Here is a 13,379-nt window from a genome sequence, read left to right on the forward strand (position 1 = left end):
CCGCCGGATTGATACCTTGGTTCTCAAACTGAGGGAAATACTTACCGTCGCTGTGCTACATCACCCTTTTCGCTTCGAGGGAACACCAACGCAAGGCTCCAAGGCCACGGGGGAAATCCTTTGCATACTTGCCTAGGAAGTCCCTTAAGGTGTAGCCGTAGCTGAAGGATTCCTGGTGCCGTCGACACAACTATTTCTGGCGCCGTTGCAAGGGATACACATCAAACATCAGAAGTATTTCTGGCTCCATTGCCGAGGAAGAGAAATCAAGATCTATCCAAGTAGGTCTCACAAACTCTTCTCTTGCATTTACTTTTGTTGCCAGTTGCCTCTTGTTTTCTTCTCCCCGACTTCACATTTGCCGTTTTCATTCGCCTTTCTCCTTCGCCGTTTTCTTTTGCCCTCGTCGTTTTCCTTTGCAGGTTTCTTTCTTGCTTGTGTGCTTGTTTGGTTGTTGAAGTCATCATGTCTGAAAACACCAAACTTTGCGACTTCTCGAGCACTAATAATAATGATTTTATTAGTACTCCGATTGTTCCCGCCACTAGTGCGGAATCGTATGAAATCAACACAGCTCTGCTGAATCTTGTTATGAAAGAGCAATCCATTGCAAACTCTCCACATGCTTATAGCCAAAGCAAAGCCTTTACCGCGCATATTGTAGATGCTATGATGAAATCTCTTGAAGAGAAGCTCGAACTAGAAGTCTCTATACCTAGAAAACTTCATGATGAGTGGGAACCTACTATCAAAATCAAGATCAAAAACTATGAGTGCAATGCTTTGTGTGATTTGGGGGCTAGTATTTCCGCGATTCCAAAGTCTTTATGTGATATTCTTGGTTTTCATGAGATTGAAGAGTGTTCTCTTAATTTGCATCTTACGGATTCTACTGCCAAGAAACCCATGGGGAGGATCGATGATGTTCTTATTGTTGCAAATAAGAACTATGTACCCGTGGATTTCATTGTACTTGACATAGATTGCAATCCTTCATGTCCCATTATTCTTGGTAGACCTTTGTAGCGACCCGACTCATGACGAGTCAAGCCACTGGTGTTTCCGTACCATCCCAAGATCATGCTGGTACACACACAGTACATAATGTATATATTCAAGAGTTCAATCACACAGCTTTATTAATCGGAATCTCATAAAGAGTACTTTATTACAATAAAGGATTACAATAAAGTGGCTGAAGGCCATCTCTTGAGATATCTAACGAAGACTAGCGGAAGCATCAGGTAGATGAGTCCATCCGACTCCAAGGGCATGTCGCTGAGCGTAGATCGTAGCCTCACTCCTGGTCGGAAAAGTACTCTGCAACATGATACGTTGCAGCCGTGTAGGTCAGCATATTGAATATGCCGGCAAGTCATCAAAGAGAGGAGCAAAATAATAATCAACTATCTCTACATGCATATTTGGCCGGTGGGGCTAAGTTTTGCATAAAGCCGGTTTTATCCTACAACAAGAGGGGTTGAAAGCAAAATATTACTATAATGTTTGTTGTTAACGAGATGGTTCCGCCAACCAAATCTCGTGCCCGAATAGTTGTTAACACCCACATCATTATTAAGTTGTGTCGAGAGTTCAGGGGAAATTGAATGCCTTCGGCTCAAGTTGTCCATGACCGTGGACACGGCTAATCGATTAGGTTGGGCACTCTGCAGAGTTTTGCACACGTTCCCCACAAGATTTGATCGTCTCCGGGATTGTCCTCGCACTTCAGGGTGTTTGAAGACCGGATGATCAAAACATGGTCTTTCAACGGGTCCCTCTGAATCCCTGTCGGTGCCCATCCATTCCTACCGTTCTTCTACATCTACTAGCACCGCCTGTCCAGAGTCGCCGCGTTGTCCAACCAAGCCTGAGCCCATAATGACTTGTGGCTGTGCAGGTAAGCCTTGAGTCTTGAAGTCTCCGTCCGTCTCTTCGAGCCTGGGTGAAGCTTTCCGCAGGATGACATGGCCTCTCCAGCATCCCGGGCATCCACTGGGTTCTCCAGGGAGCCGATCAACCGTCCTTCACCCAGAGTTGCATTGCGTCCGAGGTCTTGAAAATCTTGTCTTAACCGGTCTTGATTATTATATCAACCTCGCATCACTCGTGGTATACACTCAACCGATGACCCGTCTACTCAAGCATAGCATTAAGAAATTGTCGTCCCGGGGCCAAGTATCGGGGTTGTTGTGTTCCTACCACATGATACTACAACTTATACTAAAGTTTCCAAGTACCTAGGCAGCATGCAAATTGGGCAAAGAAAGGTGATCTACCATGCATCGAAAACATAGGTAAAATAACATGATCAAAATGACTTGCCTTGATGATAGTTATCTTGCTCGAGCGCTTCTAAGTAACACGCTTCGCACTCCGGATGATCTACAGATACAAACGCAAAGCACACCATAAGAACTTCAATCAAGCCACAAGTAAAAATAACATCACAAGTAAGGGTTTGCTAAAGCCTAAGTAAAAGAGTTCAACACGCGCCGGTATGGCAGAAACTTGTTTCTGTTGAAAACACCAGTAAAAATGGAAGTAAGAAGTAGCAAAAAGAATCAACTCAAAATCATTTTTCAAACTCCTGGAATAGGCAAAACAAGGTTTAAACTAAATCTGCTCTAACTTATATTTGCAAATTTCAAACATAGACAAATTATATGTTTTTAAAAACTATAGGAAATTTGTGAGCTACTGGAAAAAGAATCATTGTCATTGGACTTCGGGATAAAACGTTGTGGCCAAAACAAGATTGAAACTTTCTGTTTTTGTAACATAGACAGAAAAATATAAAGCTAACTAGCTAACTAATGGGGTACACGTGGCAAGTTGCTATTGGCTGCAGAGGTCGTTTGTTGCAGCGTTTTGAGCAATCGGCCTAGGCTTAACAAACTCGCTGGTTAAATGATAAGTGGAACTAAAACCGTTGGTTTTCTCATATAGACCGAAGGGGTATTTCTAAGATCTAATCTAAGCCATAGAGTCAAGATCTAAGGGTTAAAAAAAAGAACGAAGGAAGAAAAGAGAGGTGGAGGGAGAGCTACCGTGCTGTGGAGGTGTTGCTCCGGCGGGGAAGAAGGTGATGTCGCCGGCGAGGGGGAGGGAGCTCCGGGGCAGTGGAGAGATGGGGAGACGGCGGCGGGGTGCTCCTCCTCTGAAGGAAGGGCTCCGGGGGCGTCGGGCGGCGACGGGGTGGCGCTCCCAGGGGGTAGACGTGGTGCAGCCTTGCTGCTCCGGCGAGGGAGAGGATGGCCGACGAGGGAGGGGCTCCGGGGGGCTGGCGGCGACGGGGTGGCGGCATGGCAGTCCTCCGGCGGGGGAGGGGTCGGGCGGAGCGAAGAGGGGGCGCTGGGCGCTGCTCCAGGAGGCGATGGTGGCAGCAGCTCAGGCTGCCGGCGAGGACGGTGGCAGGGGCTACGGGCGGCGGCGGAGCAAAGTAAGGGTGGGAACGGGGGCGGCTCGGGTAGGCTCTTATATAGGCCATGGGGGGTAGAAAGGAAGGAGAGAGGTGGCAGTGGGGAAGAAATCCCGAGTTCTACGGGTACGGCTCGGTTTCGGGCACTGCCTTTGGAAGGAAGAAGAAGGTGACCGCTGGGTGTTTGGCTCAGGCGGTGGGGTCCTTCGGCCAGTGAGAGGAGGCGAGGAAGAGGTGGGGCGGTTGGCCGGTTTTTTAAGGGATTTAGATCCCGGGGCTGTGGGGATTCGGCCCAGCCTTATATGGCGCTCGGGGGCGGTGGTTAAAAGGAAAGAAAAAAATTTCCTAATATTAAACCTTTTCCGAAACAGAAAAACAAAAGCTAATAAAAGGGAAATAAATCAAAATATTAATATAGGGTATTATATACCAAAAAAATCAGAAAAATATTCTCTACCCGAATAACATTTTTTTCAAAGTAAAAATAAAAACATAAAAAAAATGTTTTTTCAGAAATTCCCAAATTTGCTGTATTTCTTTTTGCAATTATTTTTGCAAATAATCTTTGGATTTTCTTGGCTCCAACATTTCAGAAATTGCCCGCTCTTTGGAGGGTCATTTTCCTCCGCTCTCTCTCTTGCGTGCAAGAGAGTATTTCTCCGGGCTTTTCTCGTGCGAGGAAAAATGGAAAATGCGTATCAAAAGACGAAAGAAATTCACGTGCTAAATTTATTTCAATCAACATGCATAGATGCTTAGCTACAATGTAAAACATTCCCAATTAGGAAAATTGGGATGTTACAAACCTACCCACCATAAGATGAATCTCGCCCTTGAGATTCGGGTTGGCTAGAAAACAGGTGCGGGTGGTCTCGACGAAGATCCTCTTCTCGTTCCGAGGTGGCTTCTTCCTCGGTGTGGTGGCTCCACAACACCTTGCAGAACTTGATGATCTTGCTGCGGGTAACTCTGTTGGCAGTCTCGAGAATCCTGACGGGTTTCTCCTCATACGTCAGATCACTGTCAAGCTGTATGGCCTCTAGGGGCACTGTATCTCTCAACGGAACTTCGGCCATTTCAGCGTGGCAGATCTTCAACTGGGAAACGTGGAAGACATCATGAACTCCGGACAATCCTTCCGGCAGTTCCAGTTTGTATGCAACTTCGCCTCTACGCTCAAGAATTTTGTAGGGGCCAATGAAACGTGGTGCTAATTTTCCTTTCACACCGAATCTCTTGATTCCTCGAAGTGGAGACACCTGAAGATATGCTCGGTCTCCTACTTCGTACGTTACTTCCTTGCGTTTGCTGTCAGCATAACTCTTCTGCCTGGACTGAGCTATCTTGACTCGGTCACGAATTAGCTTGACCTTCTCTTCAGAATCTCGGATAAGGTCGGGACCAAAAAGTTGTCGGTCTCCAACTCCATCCCACATCAACGGTGTTCTGCACCTCCTTCCGTATAGAGCTTCAAAAGGGGCCATCTTCAAACTGGTCTGGTAGCTATTGTTGTATGAGAACTCGGCATACAGTAAATTGTCATCCCAACTAGACCCATAGTCTAGTGCGCAAGCTCTCAACATGTCCTCCAGAATCTGGTTGACTCTGTCGGTCTGTCCATCTGTCTGTGGGTGAAAAGCTGTACTGAACTCCAATCTCGTTCCCAAGGTTTCATGCAGTTGGTGCCAAAATTTTGATGTGAACTGAGTCCCTCTATCGGACACAATGCTCTTCGGTACTCCGTGCAGACATACGATCCTCGTCATATATATCTTGGCCAGCTTGGCACTCGTGTAAGTAGTCTTCACCGGAATGAAGTGAGCTACCTTGGTCAAACGATCGACCACAACCCAAATAGAATCATAGCCAGAACGGGTCCGAGGTAATCCTGTGATGAAGTCCATACCAAGCTTTTCCCATTTCCACTTGGGTATCAGCAGAGGTTGGAGTAAACCAGCTGGCTTCTGATGCTCGGCTTTTACTCGCTGAAAAACATCACATATTGCTACGAACTCAGCAATGTCTTTCTTCAATCCTGTCCACCAGAAACTTTCTTTCAGATCCAGATACATCTTAGTGTTGCCGGGGTGTATCGAGTACGGGGAATCATGGGTCTCCTGAAGTATCAACTTCCTGAGTTCGGGATCATTGGGCACATAGATGTGATCCTCAAACCATAAAGTTCCGTGTTCGTCCTCACGAAAACCTTTAGCCTTCCCGTCTTCCATTTTCCGCTTAATCTCAGCTATCTCCTTGTCTGATTTCTGTGCTTCGCGGATCTTTTCCGTCAAAGTAGATTGAATTTCCAGAGTGGCAACAAATCCTCTTGGAACTATCTCCAATTTGAGCTCTCGGAGGTCATCGACTAACTCCTGGGGTAATCCTCCAGCTGTGAGCGTGTTCACATAACTCTTGCGGCTCAACGCATCGGCGACAACATTTGCCTTGCCAGGGTGATAATGCAATCTCATGTCATAGTCCTTGATCAACTCTAGCCATCGCCTCTGTCTGAGGTTCAACTCCTTCTACGTGAAGATATATTTCAGGCTCTTGTGGTCAGTGTAAACATCACAACTATTTCCGATCAGGAAATGTCTCCAGGTCTTGAGAGCGTGCATTACGGCTGCTAGTTCCAAGTCATGTGTGGCATAATTCAACTCATGAGGTCTGAGCTGTCTGGATGGATAGGCTACAACTTTTCCTTCTTGCATGAGCACTCCTCCAAGTCCTTGACGAGAAGTGTCACAGTAAACTTGGAAATCCTTCCGAATGTTCGGCAATATCAGCACTTGGGCTGTAACAAGACGTTTCTTCAGCTCTTGAAAATTGGTTTCACATTCCTCAGTCCAAATATACTTGGATTCCTTCTTCAATAACTCTGTCATGGGCTTGGAAATCTTTGAGAAATTCTCAATGAACCTTCGGTAATATCCGGCAAGTCCGAGGAAACTGCGGATCTCCTTGACTGAAGTGGGTGCTACCCATTCGGTGACTGCTGCGACCTTGGCAGGGTCCACTGCTATTCCTTCTCCTGAGATGACGTGTCTGAGGAATCCGACTTCCTTCAACCAAAACTCACATTTGCTAAACTTTGCATATAGCTTATGCTCTCGAAGCTTCTCCAGAACTAGACGCAGATGTTCCTTGTGTTCCTCTTCGTTCCTGGAGAATATCAGTATGTCATCGATGAACACCACGGCAAACTTGTCCAAGTATTCCATAAATACCTTGTTCATCAGATTCATAAAATATGCCGGAGCATTAGTCAGTCCAAATGACATGACCATGTACTCATACAAGCCGTACCGAGTGGTAAAGGCTGTCTCGGGTATATCCTATTCACGAATCTTCAACTGATGATACCCGGATCGAAGATCGATCTTTGAGAATACGCGAGCTCCAACTAACTGATCAAACAGATCATTGATCATCGACAAGGGGTACTTGTTCTTGATGGTCACATCGTTCAATGCACGATAATCGACAACCATTCTCAAGGACTTGTCCTTCTTTTCAACCAAGAGCACTGGGGCTCCCCAAGGTCAAGAACTTGGGCGAATATACCCTTTGTCCAATAACTCCTTAATTTGCTTCTTGATTTCTATCAAGTCATTTTCGGGCATCCGATAGGGTCTCTTGGATATCGGGGCTGTTCCGGGTAATAGCTCAATCAGGAACTCAATCTCTCTATCGGGCGGCATGCCCGGCAATTCCTCCGGAAATACATCTGGGTACTCTTGTACAATAGGTACTTCCTCCTAGACTACTCCCGTGAGAGAGTTTACTCGCTTACCCCGTGTCGGGCGCTGAGACACGTACTTAATCCGCTTCTGCTCGGGGGTGGTGAGCAAAATAGACTTAAGGGCACAATCAATATTCCCTTCATACTTGGCCAACCAATCCATGCCTAGGATTACATCCAATCCCTGGGACTCTAATACGATGAGGTCGGTGGGAAAATTATGGTTCCCGATGTTGAGACTCAAAGCATGGCATCCTATCCCGGCTGTCATCATGCCTCCTGGGGAACTGACCTTAATAGGCTGGCTGAGGGTTCTAGTTAGCAAACTATACTTTTCCACAACTACCCTTGATATGAATGAATGCGTTGCACCAGAATCAAAAAGTACCAATACTGGATGTGAATTTAGCAAAAACTTACCAACCACAATATCGGGGTGATCATAGACCTCTTCAACATCAAGGTGGTTCACCTGAGCTCGAGGAAAAGGATTGGGCTTCTTTGCTGCAGAGTTGCCGTTGCCGTTTCCATTTCCCTGCTTGTTCTGGGGACATTCAGTGGCATAGTGTCCCGTCTTCTGACACTTGAAGCAAGTGATGTGAGTCAGATCCTTCTGAGCTGGAGTCGAATGCTGCTGAGTGCCAGTACCGCCATTCTTGAAGTTGCTGTTGTTGCGGTGGTTCCCATTTCCTCCATGTTTGTGGCCTCCATGGTTGTGCACTGGGTGGGTATGCTGAACGTGTCCTCCAAACTTACCGGATCCAGTCCCGGTATTCCCAGGATGGGGGATGTAGCGAGGCTTCTGCTGAGTGCCGGAGTTGAACTTCCCAACCCCATACTTTCGCTTGCGGTTCTCCATCTGCTGGTGTTTCCCTTCCAAGATGAGGGCCTTATCAACCAGCTCCTGGTAGTTGTTGAAGGTGGCTACAGTCAACTGAATGCTCAGCTCATCATTGAGTCCCTCCAAGAACTTTTCCTGCTTGGCCGCATCATCGGCCACATCTCCAGGTGCATAACGGGCGAGCATGCTGAATTCATCGATGTACTGGGCCACAGAGCGATTCCCCTGGCGTAAGTTGCGAAACTCACACTTCTTCAGGCTCATTGCACCAGCTGAGACATGCGCGGTGCGGAAGGCTTGCTTGAATTGCTCCCAAGTGACTCCAGCAATGGGATGAGTGCTGGTGTAGTTCTCCCACCAAGCAGCTGCAGGGCCGTCAAGTTGATGCCCGGCAAAACGCACCTTCTCAGCTTCAGTACAACCAGAAGTGATAAGTTCACACTCCATCTTGCGGAGCCAATCATCTGCCAGAATGGGCTCAATGCTGCTGGAGAAAGTTGGAGGATTCAACCTCAAGAAACGTGTGAGGTTGTCGGCCTGGGGTGGGTGATGGTTGTTGTTATTGTTCTGGTTCTGGATGATCAGCTGCATCAGGGTGTTTTGTTGCTGGATCAACTGGGTGAGTTCCGGCGGAAAGTTGGACTCAGGGGCGCGTCTCGGAGGCATCTGATGTTTGTGGAGGGGTGAGATTAGCATAGAACAATGGTCTAAGAGGAATTACACTACCCATATGAATGCAACACACAAGTATCACACCACACATTTTATTCAATATCATCACAAAGGTTCACACGAGGATACAAAATTTGATAATCCTAAACATCAGCCTAAACGTATAACGATAAAGTAAATTTGATGGTCTAGTCTAAGTGTCCTCAGAAAAGCATGGTGACGGGTCCTTCGGTGGAGCTTTCTTCATAGTCCTCGTCGTTGTTGATTAAGGGGGCTACGTCTCCTTCGGGGTGAAGGTTCTCGCCCATGTCCAGTTCCTCCTCCAGGTATGCAACTCGAGTCTTCAGCTTCTCGATCCGCTCCAGAAAGTCCTTCACCTCCAGTTCATGTTCATAGTGGGCTTCCCGGGCAGCTTCTTCAAGTTCAAGCTCGCGGAGTGACAGTTGCTTGATCTTCCTGGCGTCCTTGATCACGTGATGCTCCAGAGTCCCGCTGTACTTCTCCAAGGTCTGAGCATAAGACAACAGAGCGTCCTTGGTCTTGCTTGAGATGATTTCTCTGTCTTCGTTTCTCCGGGATACGGTGAATAGGTTTGGAGAAATAGGGCAGCCTTTGTATTCTTCCTTGATACGTCCGAGTGCACAATGGATCGCCATGTCCCTTCCGAGAATCCAGTTGGGTGCGATGAACTTGAAATCCATCGGCTCAGTGCGCGGCTGGAATGTCCCTCCGGGAATGTGCACCTCGATCCTGTAGCGTGAATCCTCCGGGTAAGACGAAGTTGGCTTCCCTGTGATAGTCGGAAGACCAATCCTCAAATCCTTGGTGATCTGCACCAGCTCCTTTCCGAATGGCATAGTGGCGTCGGCCTGGCAAAACTCCGTGAACTTAACAGGGATGAAGGTGGCCATCTAAACATTGGAAAATCGGAGAGAAGTCAGAAATGTTCAGAAGAGGAAATAGAAGATTTATAGACATAAGAGAAAATAGTTTTCTTCCTAAGGCTTTTCCATTCCTAGAGGTTACGTCCTAAGGTCAGCGTGTGCTCTGAATACCATTTCTGTAGCGACCCGACTCATGACGAGTCAAGCCTCTGGTGTTTCCGTACCATCCCAAGATCATGCTGGTACACACACAGTACATAATGTATATATTCAAGAGTTCAATCACACAGCTTTATTAATCGAAATCTCATAAAGAGTACTTTATTACAATAAAGGATTACAATAAAGTGGCTGAAGGCCATCTCTTGAGATATCTAACGAAGACTAGCGGAAGCATCAGGTAGATGAGTCCATCCGACTCCAAGGGCATGTCGCTGAGCTTAGATCGTAGCCTCACTCCTGGTCGGAAAAGTACTCTGCAACATGATACGTTGCAGCCGTGTAGGTCAGCATATTGAATATGCCGGCAAGTCATCAAAGAGAGGAGCAAAATAATAATCAATTATCTCTACATGCATATTTGGCCGGTGGGGCTAAGTTTTGCATAAAGCCGGTTTTATCCTACAACAAGAGGGGTTGAAAGCAAAATATTACTATAATGTTTGTTGTTAACGAGATGGTTCCGCCAACCAATTCTCGTGCCCGAATAGTTGTTAACACCCACATCATTATTAAGTTGTGTCGAGAGTTCAGGGGAAATTCAATGCCTTCGGCTCAAGTTGTCCATGACCGTGGACACGGCTAATCGATTAGGTTGGGCACTCTGCAGAGTTTTGCACACGTTCCCCACAAGATTTGATCGCCTCCGGGATTGTCCTCGCACTTCAGGGTGTTTGAAGACCGGATGATCAAAACATGGTCTTTCAACGGGTCCCTCTGAATCCCTGTCGGTGCCCATCCATTCCTACCGTTCGTCTACATCTACTAGCACCGCCTGTCCAGAGTCGCCGCGTTGTCCAACCAAGCCTGAGCCCATAATGACTTGTGGCTGTGCAGGTAAGCCTTGAGTCTTGAAGTCTCCGTCCGTCTCTTCGAGCCTGGGTGAAGCTTTCCGCAGGATGACATGGCCTCTCCAGCATCCCGGGCATCCACTGGGTTCTCCAGGGAGCCGATCAACCGTCCTTCACCCAGAGTTGCATTGCGTCCGAGGTCTTGAAAATCTTGTCTTAACCGGTCTTGATTATTATATCAACCTCGCATCACTCGTGGTATACACTCAACCGATGACCCGTCTACTCAAGCATAACATTAAGATATTGTCGTCCCGGGGCCAAGTATCGGGGTTGTTGTGTTCCTACCACATGATACTACAACTTATACTAAAGTTTCCAAGTACCTAGGCAGCATGCAAATTGGGCAAAGAAAGGTGATCTTCCATGGATCGAAAACATAGGTAAAATAACATGATCAAAATGACTTGCCTTGATGATAGTTATCTGGCTCGAGCGCTTCTAAGTAACACGTTTCGCACTCCGGATGATCTACCAATACAAACACAAAGCACACCATAAGAACTTCAATCAAGCCACAAGTATAAATAACATCACAAGTAAGGGTTTGCTAAAGCCTAAGTAAAAGAGTTCAACACGCGCCGGTATGGCAGAAACTTGTTTCTGTTGAAAACACCAGTAAAAATACCTTAAAATTTTTGAAACTTCTACCACAGTACGATTTAATCACTAGGAAGCAGTAGCAAAAAGAATCAACTCAAAATCATTTTTCAAACTCCTGGAATAGGCAAAACAAGGTTTAAACTAAATCTGCTCTAACTTATATTTCAAAACTTCACACATAGACAAATTATATATTTTTAAAAACTACAGGAAATTTGTGAGCTACTGGAAAAAGAATCATTGTCATTGGACTTCGGGATAAAAAGTTGTGGCCAAAACAAGATTGAAACTTTCTGTTTTTGTAACATAGACAGAAAAATATAAAGCTAACAAGCTAACTAATGGGGTACACCTGGCAAGTTGCTATTGGCTGCGGAGGTCGTTTGTTGCAGCGTTTTGAGCAATCGGCCTAGGCTTAACAAACTCGCTGGTTAAATGATAAGTGGAACTAAAACCGTTGGTTTTCACATATAGACCGAAGTGGTATTTCTAAGATCTAATCTAAGCCATAGAATCAAGATCTAAGGGTTAAAAAAAAGAACGAAGGAAGAACAGAGAGGTGGAGGGAGAGCTACCGTGTTGTGGAGGTGTTGCTCCGGCGGGGAAGAAGGTGATGTCGCCGGCGAGGGGGGGGGGAGCTCCGGGGCAGTGGAGAGATGGGGAGACGGCGGCGGGGTGCTCCTCCTCCGAAGGAAGGGCTCCGGGGGCGTCGGGCGGCGACGGGGTGGCGCTACCAGGGGGTAGACGTGGTGCAGCCTTGCTGCTCCTGCGAGGGAGAGGATGGCCGGCGAGGGAGGGGCTCCGGGGGGCGGGCGGCGACGGGGGTGGCGGCGTGGCAGTCCTCCGGCGGGGGAGGGGTCGGGCGGAGCGAAGAGGGGGCGCTGGGCGCTGCTCCAGGAGGTGATGGTGGCAGCAGCTCGGGCTGCCGGCGAGGGCGGTGGCAGGGGCTACGGGCGGCGGCGGAGCGAAGTAAGGGTGGGAACGGGGGCGGCTCGGGGTAGGCTCTTATATAGGCCATGGGGGGGGGGGGTAGAAAGGAAGGAGAGAGGTGGCAGTGGGGAAGAAATCTCGAGTTCTGCGGGTACGGCTCGGTTTCGGGCACTGCCTTTGGAAGGAAGAAGAAGGTGACCGCTGGGTGTTTGGCTCGGGCGGTGGGGTCCTTCGGCCAGTGAGAGGAGGCGGGGAAGAGGTGGGGCGGTTGGCCGGTTTTTTAAGGGATTTAGATCCCGGGGCTGTGGGGATTCGGCCCAGCCTTATATGGCGCTCGGGGGTGGTGGTTAAAAGGAAAGAAATTTTTTTCCTAATATTAAACCTTTTCCGAAACAGAAAAATAAAAGCTAATAAAAGGGAAATAAATCAAAATATTAATATAGGGTAATATATACCAAAAAAATGAGAAAAATATTCTCTACCCGAATAAGATTTTTTTCAAAGAAAAAATAAAAACTTTAAAAAATTGTTTTTTCAGAAATTCCAAATTTGCTTTATTTCTTTTTGCAATTATTTTTGCAAATAATCTTTGGATTTTCTTGGCTCCAACATTTCAGAAATTGCCCGCTCTTTGGAGGGTCATTTTCCTCCGCTCTCTCTCTTGCGTGCAAGAGAGTATTTCTCCGGGCTTTTCTCGTGCGAGAAAAAATGGAAAATGCGAATCAAAAGACGAAAGAAATTCACGTGCTAAATTTATTTCAATCAACATGCATAGATGCTTAGCTACAATGTAAAACATTCCCAATTAGGAAAATTGGGATGTTACAACCTTTTTGAAGGACTATTGGTGTTATCATCGATATGAAGGAAGGGAATATTATATTTAAATTTCATTTAAATAAGGGCATGGAGCACTTTCCTAGAAAGAAAATAATATTGCCTTATGAATCTATGATGAGGGCTACTTATGGTTTGAGCACCAATGATGACTATACGTGATTCCATCACTTACGCCTAGCTAAGGGCGTTAAACAAAAGCGCTTGTTGGGAGGCAACCCAACAAATTTATCCTTTTTCTTTTTGTTTTGTGTTTTACACACTTTCATAATTCTGTTATGATTATGTTTTTTGTGTTTCTTTTTTCGTTTGTGCCAAGCAAAACCGTTATGATTAGTCTTGGGGATGATCGTTTGGTAATGCTGGAAAAGACAGAAAC

This window comes from Hordeum vulgare, chromosome 2H, assembly GCF_904849725.1.
Source record: "Hordeum vulgare subsp. vulgare chromosome 2H, MorexV3_pseudomolecules_assembly, whole genome shotgun sequence".
In the NCBI taxonomy this organism is placed as follows: Eukaryota; Viridiplantae; Streptophyta; class Magnoliopsida; order Poales; family Poaceae; genus Hordeum; species Hordeum vulgare.